This window comes from Lathyrus oleraceus, chromosome 5 (genome assembly GCF_024323335.1).
Source record: "Lathyrus oleraceus cultivar Zhongwan6 chromosome 5, CAAS_Psat_ZW6_1.0, whole genome shotgun sequence".
Classification (NCBI taxonomy): domain Eukaryota; kingdom Viridiplantae; phylum Streptophyta; class Magnoliopsida; order Fabales; family Fabaceae; genus Lathyrus; species Lathyrus oleraceus.
The window spans coordinates 436,696,792-436,717,231 of NC_066583.1; the positions used below are offsets into that span (position 1 = coordinate 436,696,792).

Consider the following 20,440-nt stretch of genomic DNA (forward strand, 5'->3'; position numbering starts at 1 on the left):
ATTTTTTGTTTGGCCTAACCCTTCCTGGAGTATTGGTCTTGGTCCCAAGTCAATGATTCTATCCATATGGTTGGGGATATTCCTTTGGTCCTTATCACCTGAATATCCAAATTCCTTGTGCTTCAAGCCATTTGTTGGTCATGCCATTGGTACCTGGACACTATGTCAAAACCCTAATCTTATGGTCCCACTTGATGGCTCTGTTCATATACATTATCAGTCAAGTAATTTTTCAAAAGTCCAAGTCATGAAACAAAACAATTTCAAACCATTTGTTAATCCATTTCAGTCCATTTCATGTCATTTTAAACTATTCCATGTGATTCAACATAAGAAAATACAAGAATTGACATTTTTAACCAATTGTTGACTTTGGTCAACGGTTGACTTTTTGGTCAAATTTGACCAAAGTCAACCCAAAATCCATAAACCCTAAATTCCATCATGTTCACTAATACATTGTCTGTTTACAAAGAAAATACAAAGAAATTTGAATTTTTGACCTTTTGTTGACTTTGGTCAACAATTGACTTTTTGGTCAACTTTGACCAAAGTCAACCTCCCCATTCTTTTGGTCATCCAAAACCTAATCTAGCCTTTGTACGTGATTCTTGATCCAATTTCCATGTTTGGTTGTGTTCTCCCTTGGTTGCTTCATTTCCAAGTAAGTGGTTTCATGATTCAACCTCATATTTTAGCTTGTCAAATCTTGGTCTTGGTCTGCCCCAAACCAAATCCTAATGGCTTTAACACAGCACAACCTAACACAATGTGATCCATCCTTCATCGCTTAACTCAAGGGCAACATGGAAATCTACAATGGAGAGCATACATTCACTACATGATAAACTTGGGCCTTGTCATAAACTTGCAAGCAGAAACATGCCAAACCAGTCAACCAACCCAGACCTGCAGAATGCATTGCAAATAACTGTACTAACATGGCCAAAACAAATCACAATATGGCATATTCAAACATCTCATGCACCTACATCCTAGCAGACCTGCTTGTGAAATTACAACAGGCTGCAACCAGCATCCTTGTTCATCCAACATCAACCATCATAAATAGGACCAAGCATACACCATATGCATAAAATGAGGTTTCAACACAAGTTAGCAACTTACAAGGCTACCTACTACAACATATCATGAGCACGATAAATTGCAGCAGACAAGTGCTTCCAAACTGCATACAACCATTCACCACAAATCAACACCAAGTTAACTTGTAATAAGGAACTGGTTGCTGACCTAACGCAATTTATGAACCTGTAACAAACCTGCTCCAAGCACACCAGCATCCTGTCCAACAATCCAAAACAATTCAGTGAAAAACATGCAGTTGAAGGGTCAAGGTCTCAGCTGAACCAGTTGTGAAACCATGCCAAAGAAAAGCCAAAATAATTAACCAAAATCATGTCACAATACCTAACTTAATTTGACTGGACATCACACATGCCATAATGCAACAACACCATCATAGCCTGTCTGGCAGCTATCATAAAGCCACAACAACCAGGTTCATAAGCGATCCTGCATCCACAAAGTTAGACTTAGCAAAACAGGGAATATGCCACAGAGCCAAGGTAAAGTTATACTGCCAAACTGTCCAAGTCAGGGTCTAGTGCACATCAAAACCAATGGGGAAATGCACTGTTGACTATGGAATCTACGCTACCTAAAACAAAATAAAACCTGCCAAGCAAATACTGGAGTTGTGAACAACAACATAGTGGACAGCAGGACAAGGATAGTATTGACAAACACTTAAACCAACATGAAGTGCATTTACATACAAGGGTATTATCATCAGCAGTCACCTATAACACTGGCTTTGATTGCAGAATTCATCCACTTCCAAGCTACCTGCAGTTTAAGTCCAATGGTGTAACAACCATGACTACAATATCCTGCCAGTCATCTAACACCAAGCATCAAGTTATCATAGGGATTGTACTAACAATTCATTACTAACATGAATTAACAAGTTAATATGCCATGACCAAGTTGTACCATGAGTGTGGTTCAATGATTATGCTCAAAGCCTGCAGTGAATAACAGAACCAACATTGCAACCAAGAACCATGTCAAGGCCAGAATGGAAGCAGTGAGGGTAAGCTGTACTTGTAGAACCAAGGACAAGTCAAAATATCCTATGGATTTGTACAAACCATGCCAATGCAACTATGCAGCGCCATAGCCCCTTGCACATGCCCTCAAACCTGAAACAAAGGCACTTGGAAGCATTGAGTTAACTTAGCAGCTCTACAACAACAAGACCATGAGGTTACCTTGCAAACACCATGAGTGTACCAACTTGCATCAAGCCAAACCCTCCAAAATCTGTTTTAGACTCAAGCTAAGCATGTCAAACCTTCACATATCCATTTCAAATTGTACAACATTTTGCACAACAAAATCCAAGACCTAGCAAATCACCATAATTAAAGCCATCCAATAGATTTTTCAACAACCCATACATGTGACATGGATAACAGTTCAAGACAGGTTTCAGTGATAGAGTAACACGATGCAAAGTTCAATGGCATAACAGCACTAACACCACATAACAGGTCCAACCAGTCATCATTTAAGCCAATGAACCAATACCACTTAAGTGCAACATGTTCAACGAGTCATTACTAAAGCCCTTGGAGTTCATATCCATTTAAGTAATAACCTGCACAGCCAGTCAAAAGTTTCAATTCACTCACATTAACCAACTTAACTAACTGAGTCGTTTCTAACTAACTGAGTTTTTAAATTAACTCAATGAGTTGAGTCCAACTAACTCCAAACCATGTTTAAATAATTCCATACCTATGTCCCAAGCTAGCAAGGTCCGAACCAAAAGTCTATTTAAGAGATTCACCTCTCTCATTTTCACACCCTTGGCATTTGTGCGAATTCTCTCTGCAATCTCTTCCCTCACCCTCACCAAAGCTCTCACTCTCTCACAGAAAAGCCATTGAAGCTTCACCTTGAAGCTTCAATTTCGCTTGAGCTAAGCCACATCATTCATATTTTCCATTGTTCTAATCCAGAAGAAGAGGAAGAAGGTGAAAGAAGAAGAAAAAGAGAGAATCAAGGTTAGGAAGCTTACCGACGAACCTTCCGATCATCTTCTCCGATATGTCATTTTCATTTCAGTGGTATTTTCCTTGCTTTGAGATCACCTAGTTGTAGTATCTGAAGTAGGGAGTAGAAACCCCATGGTTGTAGGGATTGATTGGCGCCATACACTATTTAATTTAGCTTGCAATCGGCTAGGGTTCCTCCCTTTAGATGTGCGATTCGACCAACACAAGGAGTGTTTTCCCATTTCATTTCCAGATTCATGATCAGCTTGGCTTTGTGCTTCGATTGAGACAATTTTTTTGATCATGAGCCAATACCGGCGCCGATGACGGACGCCTGCATGGTGACCATAATGAACGGACGACGAACCACGGGCACGCAGTGAGAGTTTAAACTCTATTGACTTAGACAAGTCAACAGAGGTGAGAGTACTGGGCTCATTTTCCTTAAGGCCCATTGGAATTGCTCTTCATACGCCACACATCACTAACACACACATCCTGAGTAGTGAAGGAAATGAATCTTGGGCCCAACCAAGCCCATTAGTACCTTTTACTAATTCCCTGCATGCTCCCAATACACCCCCCAAGGACTTACAAGAGAATGGAGTTTGGACTTAGTCTGTGAGGCCCATGACCGTTTGCTCCTTACACATGCGCATTGCCAATGCATCCCCCTGTTTGGAGTGTTGAGAGTGTTTGGGCTCAAGAGGCCCATTTACGCTTCCACTAGTCGCACCCCCTGATGCAATATTTGGGTCGACAATTACAAGCCCGGGCGCGTTTCGCTAGTACACCTCCAGATTCTGGTTTACACCCCCCTCTATGGGCCTTCTTAGAGTGGCCCTGGGCCCATTCAGTTTTGGACTACCCCCTGTTTTTTGGACTCTGGCTGAATTAACAAAAAAACCAGTAACGGGCTCAATTGGCAGCCCATTAACCTTCATTCCAATTCACACCCCATTTACCAATTACACCCTATTTTCCATTTTATTTGTTTCTTTTATTTCCTTTTTGTTTTACATTTTAATTAGGCTAGTTAGGATAATATTAGATTAATTAGGATGGTAAATCTTGATCATTAGGATTTAAATTTAATTAGAATTAGAATTTAATTTTAATTAGGATTGGGATTTTATTTTAATTAGAAGTTTTAGAATTTAGTCTTGATTAGAAACATTAGAATTTAGGCAATTAGATTTAATTAGAGTTTAGCTATTAATTGAATCTTGCATAGTTTTTCATGGATTTTAATATAGTTCTGACTAGATAAAAATAGAAGCAAGCTCTAGGAATTAATCGATTTTATGCTATAGTTCGATTTTAACTAGAATTCAATTAGAATAAAATTAGACATATTTTGTAATTGACTATGTTATCCTTGTAGGCTTATTTTGTTATTTTTGTGTTAAAATTGCATGTTCCCCTTAGGATTAGAATTCAATCATTTCCTAATAATTGTAGGACTTAACATAAGCCTTTTAATCAATATTTTGACATGCTCCCTTAGGATTTCTAACTTCTAACTTAGAATGTTCAATCAACTTCTAATGCGTGACCCCTTAGGATAGTTTCTAACAATTACTAACTTCAATTAGATCCTAACCTAGTTCCCCATAAAAACAAATCCAAACCCATGATTAAATTGATCAAAAGCAATTTTGATTAATTAAATCCTTTGAACTTGCATAATCCCACAGTCTGAATTGAGTGACCAAAAGACCCTTGGTCACTTAATAAGACTTTTTTTCCAAGCTGTGGAGCTCAAGGCCTCAACTCAAGATCTTCGATCAAGGCATCCTTAGTCATACCAGGCAGCGGATTATTCAAGCACATCAAAGGTGACATCTTCAACACTTGTTAAATCAAAGTTAGAAGAGTGTGAAACGAGCCTTAAGCAGTAGAGAAGGAGTGGGACTGGAGTATTCCTACCCCCATTCTAAGTATCTTTGGGTATGGGACGTATGACCCAGCGCTCATTGTATTCACCTCTATTCATAGACTTTAGCACAATTCTAATCATACAATTGACAAGTCTCTCTTCACAAAGGAAAAAACAACAAAAAGCAAGGACTTCAACAAATTATCAATCATGAATTAAGTTGTACGATACAAGCCTTAAGTAATGGAGAAGGAGTGGGACTGGAGTATTCCTACCCCCATTGTGAGTATCTTTGGGTATGGGACGTATGACTCAACGCTCATCGTATTCACCTCCATTCATAGACTTTAGTACGATTTGAATCGAACCATTGATAAGGTCTTCATCTTCCATGCAAGAAACAACTACAAAGACTCTTCTCTCTCCACTTGAAAGTTAGTGTGATTCTTATCATCCAGTAACTATCAAGTCTATCCATTCTTCATTCCATTCGATTCTCAATCATTCCATTCAAATCATTTCAATCTCAATCATCCATTTCCTCTTGCTTCCAATCAATTTCTTTTCAGCCCTAGTGGGCTGAACTACGAAAGCTCTAATTTCCTTATTGCACTATAAGGGTACGTAGGCAAGAGAACCCAGTTTCTTCGCGAACTATCTTATTTATCAAATTACTTTCTCTATCCCATTCTTCATTCATTCAATCTCTACCACCTTTTTGAGATCAATCATACTTCTCCTTTGACTCCTTGTCCATCCTTTTAGGACGTCCCAATGACAGTCCATCTCTTTAATCGAGAGTTGTTTGGGAAAACAACCCCAAACACTTAATTCAGTCTTTCTTTTTGGCTTTACCTTATAGTGGCGGCCTGCTAGTCCACGTATTGGTAAATGCCTACCTTACTCTTTGATTAAGAGTATATCCTTCTCTTGGATCCAAGATTCTATCCTGATTTGATCTCAAATTGTCGATTCCCCCAACAAGTGACACATAACTCCTTGCACTCCAATACCACAATCCTTCCTTGAAGAGGTGTTTGTCTTGTGAGTCCCCGTTGCTTAGATAAATCTCTCTCTCTCTCTCTCTCTCTCTCTCTCTCTATTCTCGTAGTTCTGAACTACGATTGCTCTGACTTTCTCATTTCACAATGAGAATACGTAGGCATGAGGATGTGAATCCTTGGCGAGCATACTCCTAATTATTTCTCCTTTTACCTTAGGGAATCATTCATATCTTTCACTACTCATTCCTACCTTCGATCATCAATCGTCCACCCAATGACATACCGTCTCTTTGACATCGAAATACACCTTCTTTGGAATTCCATATACACCCTTGTAGGACACCTAATGTAGTCCACATTTCTACCTAGAGTTGTTTGGGAAAACAACTCCAAACACTTAACTCCTTCCTTTTTAGCCCAAACCCTATAGTGGCGGCTTGCTAGTCCACGTATCGGTTAACGTTGTTTCCCTCTATGGTAGAAATCTCATTTCTCTTATGGATTCCAATACACTTTCAACTTTTGATTTCAAACAATACTTATCTAGTCACTTGTTACCAAGTTCCTCTATTATATGACTTCGGTCAATTCACTCCATTCATCCCATGATACATTTGTAATCTACCTTCATTCACTTCACGTGATATACCTATTCTTTGAGCCAACTACACATTACCTTTGTGCTCCATCTTGTACCCCTTTTTGTGAACCAAGATCCGAGTTATTTGTCTTGTCAGACCTTGTAGCTTAGACAAACATCTCCTTACTTACTTTGCAGCCGTACTTAGGCAACCCCTTCTTTTCGGTTATTCCAATACAGTGATACAAGTGCTATACGCCCTCACTTGTTGGTTCATACCAGTTTTACTCTTGGGTTCATATTTTCACCCCTTGTTGGAGTCCAAATCATATCATCCTTTGGTTCAAACCATACTTCTATCACACTTCTTTTCACCTCCCACCATTAGTTCTCTGAACTACGGAGCTCTGAATTCCTCATTGCACTATGAGGATACGTAGGCATGAGGGTCCTAATCCTTACCGAGCACTCTATCTATTTCCTTTCCTTTCCCCTTCTTTTGCGAGTAATCTTTAGATATCACACCTATTAGAGTGAGAACAATCCAAACGGTTCCCATGGAGTACCATGGATATTTGGGGTGCTAATTGTCATACCCCGATTTTGACCCTGAAAATTTTTCTCCATCGATCACTCGTTTGCATTATTTCTTCATTCACATTCATATCCTTCATTCATGTTCATATTTACTATTTCATATTTTTACGTTTTTCACATTTTCAAAATTTGCATTCATATTTTCTCCACTTCACATTGGTAAATTTTCCATTTATATTCAAGAATTTCCACATACTCATTCATAGTTCGATTACTTCATTCATTCAATCATTATCATCCATGCACATGGCATATGAATAACTTATAATAAAAAAAAAACATTTCATCACACACTCAGGCGTGGTCATGGTTCTGCTCAAGTCTTGGTGGTTCATACTAATTTCATTGCAGTTGGAATGACAAAAGGGCTCATTGTTTTAGTTGCCTAGTAAATATTACATTCATCACGCGGATAATACAGACGGAAAGATGTTGATGCTTGGCATACAAGGTGATCGATCACACGCTCCAGTGACGTCCATGTTTTTCAATCAACAAGGAGATCTTCTTTTAGCCGGTTATGGTGATGGTCATGTTAGACTTTGGGATCCATGGAAAGGAGTTATATTTTCCACCCATTAAACTGCTTTGGTTGTGCGGTCCCACATCAGTAGCAGGTGTCAGAGGAACACTCAAAGCCACCGAGACTAAAAATAGAAGAAGTAATTGGGCATGATACCCACACATTTTCTCTCTCTTTCCATTTGAAACTTCAAGCAACGAAAGCTTAGTTTCTGAGGCTCTTGTGTCCAATCCAACTCTCCATACATGGACAACGCCTTTGCTAAATCTATTCCCGAGGTCCTTGACTTCTTTCGAGTGGACCCAACAAAGGGTTTATCCGACACCCAGGTTGTACAACATGGCAAACTTTATGGTACAAACGTGTTGCATGAAGATCAAAGAGCTCCGTTTTGGAAATTGGTTTTGAAACAGTTTGATGATTTGCTTGTGAAGATACTAATTGCAGCTACTCTTATATCATTTATTCTGGCATTAATTAATGGTGAAACAGGATTGATGGCGTTTCTGGAACCTTCTGTTATTCAGATGATATTGGCTGCAAAAGCAGCTGTGGGAGTGATCACAGAAACAAATGCCGAAAAAGTTCTTGTGCGTGTAGCATTTAGTGAAGCCCAGCAAAAGTCAGACTATGTGCTAATCAGAGTTGGTGCCCGTGTATACCCTTGAAATCCAGTTCTTCATATTGGAAGTCCTCTTAACTTGAGCATAAAAGGATTGAATGATAAAGTTTCTGGAAAATGGTCTACAACTAATGGAAGTGTAATATCAGTGGATATGTTGTCTGGAGTGGCCAAGGCTGTTGGAGAAGGTTCAACCCAAGTATATTTCCATTATGTAAGATCGAAGCTGCAAACAACAATTACAATGTTGAAAGGCCACAATATTTCTGTGGATGCTCCAAAAGGAATGTTGACTATTGTTCCATGCCCTACAAAAGGATACAACTTCTCTGTGAAGTGCAGTACCACATATGGTGAAAGCCTTGATCCACCAGGACGAAACAAGATAATTTCATTTGACTGTAGAGTAGATCCTCCATATGTCAGGTACGTCAAGCCATGGCTGGATATAGGGAACTTAGAAGATGCTGACAGGATGTTAAGTTGTGATTTAACTTTTGGAATGGAGAGTCTCAATAATGAAGAGAAGTTCTGCTGGTTTTCTTCTTCGCATGGCGCTGAAGGTTCCGATGACGCATTAATGTCTGACTTAAAGCTTCATTGTGCATACGTGAGTCCATTAAAAAAATACATATCAGGATACTCCAAGGAAAATATTGAAGTTCTTCCGATCAATGGTTCGAACAGAAAGTCATCCCACGATGATAAGAAGATAAGATCTCAAATGGATGTGGATGTCAACGGTGTCGCTGCTTCATTATCAATGTTCAGTGAATCAGACACAAAATCCGGTCATAAAGATGCATTGGTGCCCGAAGAAAAGAAGAAGCTTCCAAAGTCGTCATCAGTAGGAAAGCGAAAAATTGGCAATTCTGTTCATCTTTATACTCCTCCTGAGCAGTATGGAGATATAAATCAGCAACTTGGAGCCTCTTCTAGTGGAGTTACTTCTCTTGATAGTAATCAGAAGCAAAAGTAGAACATAGATTATGATTCTTTAGGCTGCATACGGCACTGCCGAGCTCGTTTGTGACAACAGAGTTTGATGACTACAGGATATTTCAATATTTAATATCAAGTTTCCAGTTCTGTTATAGGATGGTAACACATGACCTGCTTGTTGGATGGAAATGCATTGTGTTGGCTAGGCTGCAGACTAAGAATTGCTTTTGCAGGTGGATGTTATCTTGTCACGTATATTGCAGGCTGAATGTTTTGGTCCCGTCGTAACCGCTATGATGACCTTAAGACTGCACAGGACAATATTGATTTACATAAGACTATAGCTATCATATCATAAAAGTCCATGCATCAGCGAGTTCAACGAGGGGTGAGAATAAGACTATCACTTCCAAAGAAGAAAATTGGCTGAAGAGGTACTTAAAGTATTGTCGAACTGAGTGCCACCCCCGTCTGTCGGAAACTGAAGCAAAGTTACTGCAAAATAATTATGTGAAAGTCAGACAGGATATGAGGCAACAAGCAAATGAAACTAGAGCAGCTGCTGCAATACCAGTTACTGTAAGGCAGCATGCAACAGCCTGTCCCGACAATGAAGTTGCAGCATAAAAAGAAAAGAAAATACAAAAGATGAAAATAATGTGCATTCCAATAAGTGTAATTGTACCTTCAGTATTGAACAAGCATCACATTGGGGGATATGTTTGGTAGATTACCTGGTAGTGTGAGCAATAAAATTGAAGGAACGATGAGTAAGAAGATTACAAGTGATCCTTGTGTTTCGATTTCAGTTTCAAATGTTGTGACTGGAAGGTCCTTTGTCATTAGCAACGGTGCAAATCCAGCTTGGACTCAACATTTCTATGTTCCGGTCGCGCATAATGCTGCTGAAGTGCACTTCGTGGTTACAGAAAATAATGTAGCTATTAGTGGAATTCACACGCATGCTGGTCCCGGGGGTTACCTCCAGTATGTTGTGTATACCGTAACATCTCTTAGATTCGTTTGCCAGTCATTTGATGTTCTTGTCGATAGCATTGAGAAAAGCATCACCCTTTCTTCTAGGTGTTAATGTCCTAGCTCTGCATCGGAGTTCATCGTGATCTCACAATCCTCTTGTCTATCAATTCCATTACAAATTTTGTTGTTGTTTGCAGCGTTCAAAATTCATCCAAGATCTGAATTCTGCTCCACCTGTTTGTGATTTCGCGATGCACTGAAGTTGTAGGTTGAGTTTGATTCACGCGTTTCAATGGAGTGGAGTACGTTGCAGCATCTAGATCTACACCATAACGGGCGTGGCGTTAGGCCTTTGTAGCCTCGCACTGCTACCTTTCACATCCTTCAAGATCATTTTATCCTTTGGTAAGAATTGGTCAAAATAGTTCATAGAAAGATAAAGAGTAAATGTATCAGGATCAATACTCTTTGAGTGCTCGGCGATTATTAAAGCGGATATCATGCGGAGAAGAATGTTCAGATTGTTCGTAAAGAAGTTTCACCTAGTCAAAATTGATTTCTCCATTTTCACATAGCTATGCTCATTACACTTGCAAAAACAGGCATTCAAGGTGTCGTAACTGTCCCGAATGAAGAACTCTTGGCAATTGGTCAATCGAATGTTTCAGCTGCCATTTGAGTTTCTTGTAACGTGGTAGCACATTATCCGGCCGCCAATATCACTGCCATAGTGGTAACAAAATCAGGATGGCCTTCAAAAGGTGCCTCGGACGAGTTCGACACAACAATAGACAACGCCAATAATTACAACAGCAATTATGGTCAAGATTCAGCCGCAGTTGATGCTTTTATACAACGTTGTAATTTGGATCCTGATTCATTCATCACCGTGAGTCCAAGAGAAATGGATGATTGCAATGGACATGGCTCTAGAATGCCTGTAAAATTAAGAACTTTTGTGGAATTGACTATGGATGTAGCTTCTGCTTCCTCTCGGCGGTATTTCTTCGAGGTTATGAGTTTTTTTGCAACATTTGAACATGAGAAAGAAAGACTTAAGGATTTTGCTTTGCCACAAGGAAGAAGTCAGGGTGCTGGCAGTGTACAACAAGTTAGCTCTACTTCGCCTCCATCCAGTGAATCAGACTCTGTAAAATATGCTTGTGTGGTTGATGATTTTCGAAATCATGTTGCACACTCACCGCCTCTTGATAGTGATCAGTTTTATCGGGCTGGTATTGCGGTTGTCAATTTCATTTCTGATTTAGTTCATAGTAAGCTTCCTTTATCAGACGGGATGGGGATACTAAGCTACTATAAAAGGATGAATAAAAAAAATTGAAAGCCTTTTGAGCAGCTTAGAAGTTAGATATCAGCAGGTACCTATGCCTACTCCAGTTCCTTCTTTTAATAATGGTGGGGGGACTTTAGACAAACTATGCCAGCTCATGGTAGAAGATTGGAAAGGGAAAAGGGAGGTTTTTTATTAGTGTGCTTGCGAAGATACAACAATCTCCTGCCTACGTATCCTTATGGTATAATAAGGAAATCAGAGCATTCGTAGTTCGGGGACTACGACTGGTTGGTGTTTTTTTAATGAACAACTGTTTAGATCGTATCCTAAAGGCTAAATATTGACTTGTCTACTCTTGGCGGAGGCTTAAGCACTGGTTTGTTGTGCGCATTAGAAAGGATTAAATAGTGTTCTTTTTGAAAAGAGTTTTGATCACATGGCGGTGACAAGTTGGATTAACATGTTGGATGTTTTTGATTGGTTGAGATGTTTTTGGTTGGATGACGATTACTCGGATAATCGAGTAAGACAACTTGTATAACAGTCGGAAAAGGGAATAAAAGACTCTAGACCACTTTCTTTTTCATTTTTAATTGTAAAAGGACTTAATAATGATTAAGGTGTTTTGAATGGATGACGAATACTCGGATAATCGAGTAAGACAACTCGTATCCTAATAATCGAGAAAGGGAATAGAAGACTCTAGACCACTTTCTGTTTCATCTATATATTTATGAAAATAAGATTGTGTACGTTTGACGTATTTTAGGATGAACGACAAGTACTTGAATGGCTGAGTAAGACAACTCATATTCAAGCATTTGAGAAGAGGAGTTGAAAGCTCAAAACCATCTCCTTTTTCGTATGGTTTGTTAAAAAATGATTTGATTAAGTTGTATGTTTGCAGAAAATGACAACTGTTCGACTGACCGAGTAAGAGAACTCGTATTCGACCAATTGAGGAGTGAAGTTGAAAACTCAAAGTCAACCCCCTTTTCATTTAGCTTACTGTGAAGACATTTTGATTTAATCGGGGTTTGGAGATTTGTAGAGGAATGACAATTATTTGACTAATCAAGTAAGAGAACTTGTATTCAAATAGTCGAGGAGAAAAATTGAAGACTCAAAGTCATCTCCCTTTTTATTCCTTAATGTAAAAGAATTTGATTTATTTATGCTTAGGTGGATTAGAAATGACGATTGTTCGATTAATTGAGTACAAGAGTTAGTGTTTAAATAATCGAGGAGAGGAGTTGAAAACTCAAAATCATTTCCTCTTTTATTCTTAAGTGAAATAGTATTTGATTGTGATTAGGTATTTTAATTCTTTATAAAGAATACTCGATGTCGGATCGAGGTTTTAAATTTGAATGAATTGGATTTACTTAGTGAATAATTCATCTAATCGATTAATAAAAACCGAATAGGTCTCATTATAAGAAGGCCCAAGAGTAAGCCATATGAGGTTGATGGCGATACTTTTACAAGTAATCGACTTACAAAGGTGTTTTGAAAATGGGCTCGACTTTGAATCGATAAATATGTGATTTATTTTTGAAATTGGTTTGAATGATTTTAAATCGGTGAAATCGACATAATCTTCTCACAATTATAACATGTCATCCATATGCACTCAAGGCTCGGTATAAATAACTAAATACAAAATAATCATGCACATACACCCCCACAAAATAAACAATTATCTAAATTATAAGTGATACTAATAATAATATAATTAATTAATTAAATATTAATAGATTATTTGATTAAATAATAAGCAATTAAATAATAATAATATAGACAAATAGTTAATTAGGTACTAATAATAATATTAACAATATTTATACATAACTTTGAAAGAAAGTAAATGAAATGAAAGTAAATAAAATATTTAAATATTGTAAAATAATTAAATAATTATCATTTAGGGATTAATAATTATCTAATATATATTTTATAAGTGTTTATGAAAATATAATAAAAAAAGAAAGAACAAATCAAAAAAATGAGGAAAATGGGCTACATCAAGAGGAAGGCCCAACTCTGGGCGCTACTGAACAAAACAGGAGGTTTGAATAGAAAAAAAAGTCTTTGGGCCCAACCTGAGTTGGCCCAAAACGGAATCACCAAGGCCCTAAATAGCTTGGTCAAACATTGACCTCCTATGGAGGTATTTGGGTTGTTGGATTGGAAGACTTTGACCTGGTCAACAGATCAAAAGGATGCGCGTGAGGGTGCACCACCATATGGTGGGGGGATCCACACAGGATCCCCTGGTTGACTCAAAAGTCAACCGAACGTGTGGCAATAGCAAGAGGGGCCACGTGGCGCCCATGCAGCCACCACCATCAACACATAAAAAACCAATTTTTGATAGAGAGAGAGTCATTCTCTCATTCTCATTCTCTCTCTTCAACTTCAATGCTCAAGTTGCTCTGCAACTTCTATTCCCTCTCCATCATCATCCTCATGGCCAAACCTGCTGGAGAAGACGGTGGCGGCCGGCCAACCGCGGCAGCTCCGCCCTCTTCTCCGGCGACCTTCAATCCTAACCCTAAAAAATCAAACACATACCCCACCTTATTTTGGTCGGTGATTTCAAATCCAACCTTGGTTCTTCCAAAAACCTCTTCAATCAACCGGATCGGCGGTGAGTAAATAAGAAAACCCTAAACCTAAATTTACAAATCTACCCTTCAATAATCGTGATTATGAGAAATTAACATAGGGTTTCTTCTGTTTTGTAGTGACGAACAACAAGTATATGGATTCAAGCAAGGAGAGGAAAGAAAAAAAAATTACTTGGCCTGATTTGCGTCCGGCGACGTGAGCTTCTCTTCGTCGCAGAGATAAGTTTCTTCTCCCTTTTTTAAATCTCCTCGTCTCCCTCTATTCTTCTTTCTTCTTTCTGGATTTTGAATGCTGTTTGTTGTTCTTCGTGTGAATGTTAGGGTTTGATGTTAAAAAATATTCTTGATAACTTCTCTTTTGATTTCTATCCAAAAACGTGTGTTTTTGTTAATTTGTTGTTGTTGGTTTGACGTTAACAAAAATATTTTTGATAATTTCTTCTTAGAGCTGTTTGGATTGGATATTGGAACGTGTTCTTGAGCGTTCACCTTGGTTCATTGTGCAAAAAAAAATTAATCTGTTTATTTTATCAATTATTTTCCAGTTTTTTAAGTGCTTATTTGATAAGCTATTTTAACCTTTGAATTGGTTTTGCAGGTTTTGTAAAAGGTGAATGGATATTGATTGAAAAGGGGGCCTGCGCTTGCTTTAGGGATTGGAATTGGGGGCGTTGCAATTTCCAAAAGAGCTTTTGGAAAAGTCTTTGAAGAGTTGCTGTTTCCAACTGCTGTACTTACAACTTATTCCACTTTTTCCAAACTTCTTTCTGATGTAACATAGATCTCTTTGGATGATGTATTATTTAACTTTTGGACTATGTGAAATCGTGTATGCCTTTGGATTATGCAATGGCCTTTTGTAACATGTGCATTTTAATTTGAGACCATTTTTGGATAATTATGTAAGCCTTTAGAATTATTTGTAACATTTTGGATTAAAAAATTCAATTTATGCAATTAATCTTTTTTTAAACATTATCTCAATATTTCATTTGTATTAATAAAAAATGTTTAAACTTTAATCTAAATCTGAAAATGGATTGGGCCATAATGTAATTTAAATGGATTTTCAACTTGGTCAACTTTAGCACATTAATATTAACCAAAATAAAATGTGACAAAAGGCCTAAAATAAGACATGCCACAAAAATATTGCAATTTCAAACTTTGATCATAAAAACCAATCAAATACTCATACATATGGTATCTTGATCTAAACCAACATACTCATACTTAGAAAAGATGCAAGTTTAGTTTAAAGTTTTTATGAATGGTTTAGAGATTTGGCATATATATTTGAGATGTGCAAATGGGTTTAATGATAAGTGATCATAAAAATAATCATGTCTCTTAATACTTACTGATAATCAAATGGACTTTGGATCAGTGACGTAAAAAGATTTGAGCCACACTTTGCAACATTAATTATGGACATGTCTATGTGAATGGGCCTTTTGAAACAAAGGGATCTCATGGATAAACCAAAATGGGCCTTGTTAACCAAAAATGCACATACCATCCCATGCTTCAATAAGAGACAAATGCAACATATATCTTCTTAAGGATCCCAACAAATGAAAATGTCATTGAAGACTTGATGTCACCAAGGGCTGAGAAACCCTAAAAGAGAACCTATGTCTTAAGATAAAATTCATGTCTTATAACATTGGGTAGTGAATGTTGGTTGAAGATTTTTCCTTACCCGGACAAAATTGGGGTATGACACCTAGTTCTGAATATAGGGAAGAAAAAGATGCTTATAAGAAGCATGTCGATGATGCCAATGAAGCTGCTTGCCTCATGCTAGCTACCATGAACTTGAAGCTGCAAAAGCAACCTGAGAACATGGCAGCGTTCGATATGATCGGACACCTGAAGATGCTCTATCAAGAGCAGGTAAGACATGAAAGATTTGAAGTTTCAAAAGCCCTTTTTTCAAGGCAAGTTAGCTGAGGGAGCCCTTGTAGGTCCTCATGTGCTCAAGATGATTGAGTATGTGGAGAATCTTAAGAGGATGGATTTTCCCCTTGGAAAGGAACTTGCGACTGATTTGATCTTGCAATCGTTTCCAGAGAGCTTTAGTCAATTTGTCCTTAATTTCAACATGAATGATATGGACAAAACTCTTCCTGAACTGCTAGGCATGTTAAGAACTGCTGAGCAGAATCTGAAGTCAAAAGGGAAGTCCATTCTGATATTCGGAAATAGAAAGAAACAGAATAAAAGTCCCCACTAAGCAGGGTGGTAAAGGGAAAGGCAAGGAAGTTGTCAAACTCAAACACACTACTCATGCTTTGAAGCCTAGTGGAGGCATATCAAAGGATGGCACCTACTTCCATTGCGGTAAGACTGAACACTAGAAGAGAAACTGCCCAAAGTACCTGGAAGATAAGAAGAATGGAGTAAAGACTTCAACTTCAGGTATTTTTGTTATTGAAATTAATCTATTTACTTCTACATCATGGGTATTAGATATTGCATCCGGTTCCCACATTTGTATCAATGTGCAGGGGCTAAAAAGGAGTAGAGATTTGGAAAAAGGTGAAGTTGACCTACGAGTTGGCAATGGAGCAAAGGTTGATGCTTTATCCATAGGAACTTATGTATTGACTTTACCTAGTGGTTTAATAATTCAGTTAGAGAACTGTTATTATGTACCTGCAATTAGCAGGAATATTATTTTCGTTTCTTGTTTGGATAAGTTTGGTTTTTCATTCATAATAAAGAACAATTGTTGCTCTATTTATTTCAATGATATATTTTATGCTACTGCACAAATGAACAATGGACTATATGTCCTTGATCTTGAAATGCTTGTTTATAACATTAATACTAAAAGGATGAAACCTAATGAGTTAAATCCAACTTATCTTTGGCATTGTCGATTAGGCCACATAAATGAGAAACACATTTCCAAACTCCATAAAGATGGACTCTTGGACTCTTTTGATTATGAATCATATGAGACATGCAAATCTTGTTTAATTGGAAAGATGACAAAGTCTCCATTCACAAGAAAATGTGAAAGTGCTAATGATCATTTGGCCCTCATACATACTGATGTTTGTGGACCATTGAACATACCAACCAAATGAGGTTTTCAGTACTTCGTCACATTTACTGATGATTTCAATAGATATGGTTATGTGTATATAATTAAACATAAATCAGAGTCCTTTGAAAAGTTCAAGGAATTCAAGAATGAAGTACAAAACTAACTAGGCAATAATATTAAAACTCTTCGATCAAATCGAGGTGGTGAATATTTAAGCCTAAAGTTTGATGACCATCTGAAAGAGTGTGGGATTCTATCCCAACTTAATCCTCCTAGAACACCCCAATGGAATGGTGTATCTGAGAGAAGAAATCGAACCTTGTTAGACATGGTCTGATCCATGATGAGTCACGCCAATCTTCAAACTCCTTTTGGGGACATGCACTATTGACAACAACTTACACACTTAACCGTGTTCCATCCAAAAAGGTTTTGAAGACACCATGTGAGATATGGAGTGGTAAGAAACCATATTTGTCTTACATGAAGATTTGGGGTTGCGAATTTTATGTGAAACGACAAATTTCAACTAAGCTTGAGCCTAAATCTGAAAGATGCTTATTTGTGGGGTATCCTAAAGAAACAAGAGGGTATTACTTCTAAAATCATTCTGAAGGCAAAACGTTTGTTGCTCGAACTGGAGTCTTCCTAGAAACATATTTTATTTCCAAAGGAATCAGTGGGAGGAAAGTAGAGCTTGAAGAAATTCAAGTATCACAAATAATTGATACACCTATGGAGGAATTAGAGCAGGAAACACAAGTAGGTGTGGAAGAGCAACCTTCTCAAGTAGAACAAGACCATCGTAGGTCAAGTAGGATACGTCACCTACCTGAGAGATATGGATATCTCATAACCGATCAAGGTGATGTATTACTCATGGATCAAGATGAGTTTGTGACCTACCAAGAGGCCATAACTGGTCCTGAGTCTGAGAGGTGGCTAGAAGCCATGAAATCTGAAATGGATTCCATGTATGCAAACTAGGTTTGGACCTTGGTAGAGTCTCCTATAAGAGTTAACCTTATAGGATGCAAGTGGGTCTTCAAAAAGAAGACTGACATGGATGGTAAGGTACATATCTATAAGGTAAGACTGGTTGCAAAAGGATATAAACAAATTCACGGGGTTGACTATGATGAAACCTTTTCACCAGTTGCAATGCTTAAATCTGTTCGGATTGTACTTGCTATCGCTGCATATCATGATTATGAAATATGGAAAATGGATGTCAAAACTGCTTTCCTTAATGAGAATCTTCTTGAGGATGTGTACGTGACACAACCTGAAGGATTTGACATACTAGAAGAAGCCCAAAAGATATGCAAGTTACAGAGATCAATCTATGGATTGAAGCAAGCTTCCAGAAGCTGGAATCTTAGTTTTGATGAAATAGTAAAATAATATGAATTCCTCAAGAATGAAGATGAGACTTGTGTCTACAATAAGGTTAGTGGGAGCATGATCGTCTTCCTGGTATTATATATACATGATATATTACTCATTGGAAACGATGTCCCTACCCTGCAACAAGTAAATACTTGGTTGGGTAAATGCTTTTCTATGAAGGACCTAGGTGAAGCAGCCTATATATTAGGAATCAGGATCTATAAAGATAGATCACAAAAACTGCTTGACCTAAGTCAGAGTACATACATATGGTCGAGTCCAAGAAAGGATTCATACCTATGCAACATGGCCCGTGTCTATCAAAAACACAATCCCCTTCAACTAAGTAAGAAAGGGATCACATGAATAATATTCCATATGCATATGCAATAAGATCTATCATGTATGCCATGTTATGTACTCGACCATATGTCTCGTATGCTTTAACTGCGGCGAGTAGGTACCAATTTGATCCCGATGATGCTCATTGGAAAATTGTTAAGAATATCCTTAAGTATTTGAGAAGGACTAAAGAATCATTCTTGATATATGGAGGTCAAGAAGAGCTTGCTGTAATTGGACACACCGATGTTAGCTTCCAGACAGATAAGGATGACTTTAGTTCGCAATCTGGTTATGTATTTTGCTTAAACGGTGACGCTGTGAGCTGGAAAAGTTCAAAGCAAGATACAATTACTGATTCTACAATTGAGACCGAGTATATTGCTTCCTCACGTGCAACAAAGGAAGTTGTTTGGATCAAAAAGTTCATTAGTGAACTTGGCATAGTTCCTAGCATTGTGGATCCCATTGATCTCTATTGTGATAACAATGGTGCTATCGCACAAGCTAAGGAGCCTAGATCTCACCAACGATCCAAACACATACTTAGGTGTTATCACCTCATTTGAGAGATAATAGACAGAGGATATGCGAAAATATGCAGAGTACCTACACTTGACAATATTGCTGATCCACTGAGAAAGCCTCTTGCACAGCAGAAGCATGATGACCATAATAGATCTACGAGTATTAGGGGTATGCCTGATTGGCTCTAGTGCTAGTGGGACATTGTTGGTGTAATCCCTAGAGGTCAATACTTTTGGTACTTGTATCGAATTATTTATTAATAATAAAAGGTTTTTCTTTATTAGGTTTGTTTAATAAAGTCCCTAGAATAGCTAGTCCGTTTAATGTATCAAATGTGACTTAATCATGAGATCCCATTAAACATAAGGACAATATTCTTAAAGTATCCCTAGTTGAGCTTTGTTGTGAAGTGAGATAACATTACAACATTCAGACTATTATGTATATAAACTGATGATCACATCTCATGGATCATGGTTAAGGAATTATCAAGTCTTAAACATAGGTATGAAATTAGGAGTAATATTTATATTGGATTGACCCACTATGAGAATACTACATAGAATGTTATGCAAAGTGTCATAAGTTATTCTCATGGTGATAGTGGTGTATACCACCCTTTAACCTGAAACCACTATGGACCCTAGATGTAAAGTCGAGTGCTTTATTGTTGATCAAACATTGACCGTAATTGGATGACCATAAAGACCGTTGATGGGTACTCCACGAAGCATGCTGTGGGACATGAGTGACCTAGATGGAATTTTCCCATCATGCATAACAGGACAAATTCCTAAGGGCCCAATATTGAACTAGACAAGGATGACACAATCTACGTCTTGTGTTCAATATAAACATAATGGCAAAAAGGGTAATTGTACACACAAGTATTATCACAAAAAAGGGATTTGTCAGATCACATGACATTTTCGTGTCTTGGGTAGCATTGATGTGTTACTAGATATCGCTCACTGTTTATTATGTTAAATATGTG

The 20,440-nt window shown here is 37.8% G+C and overlaps 1 long non-coding RNA gene across 2 annotated transcripts; it reads right to left on the bottom strand.

The window, feature by feature from the left end:
* Positions 1-438: 438 nt before the first annotated feature.
* Positions 439-3,428, bottom strand: LOC127085298 (uncharacterized). Of its 2 annotated transcripts, XR_007789074.1 has the most exons (5): positions 3,107-3,428; positions 2,017-2,683; positions 1,800-1,924; positions 1,432-1,536; positions 439-1,305 (listed from the first exon to the last, which is right to left on the bottom strand). It is a non-coding gene; the product is annotated as an uncharacterized LOC127085298 (long non-coding RNA). The 2 variants fall into 2 exon arrangements; XR_007789073.1 differs by having other exon boundaries at positions 1,800-2,683.
* Positions 3,429-20,440: the final 17,012 nt, after the last annotated feature.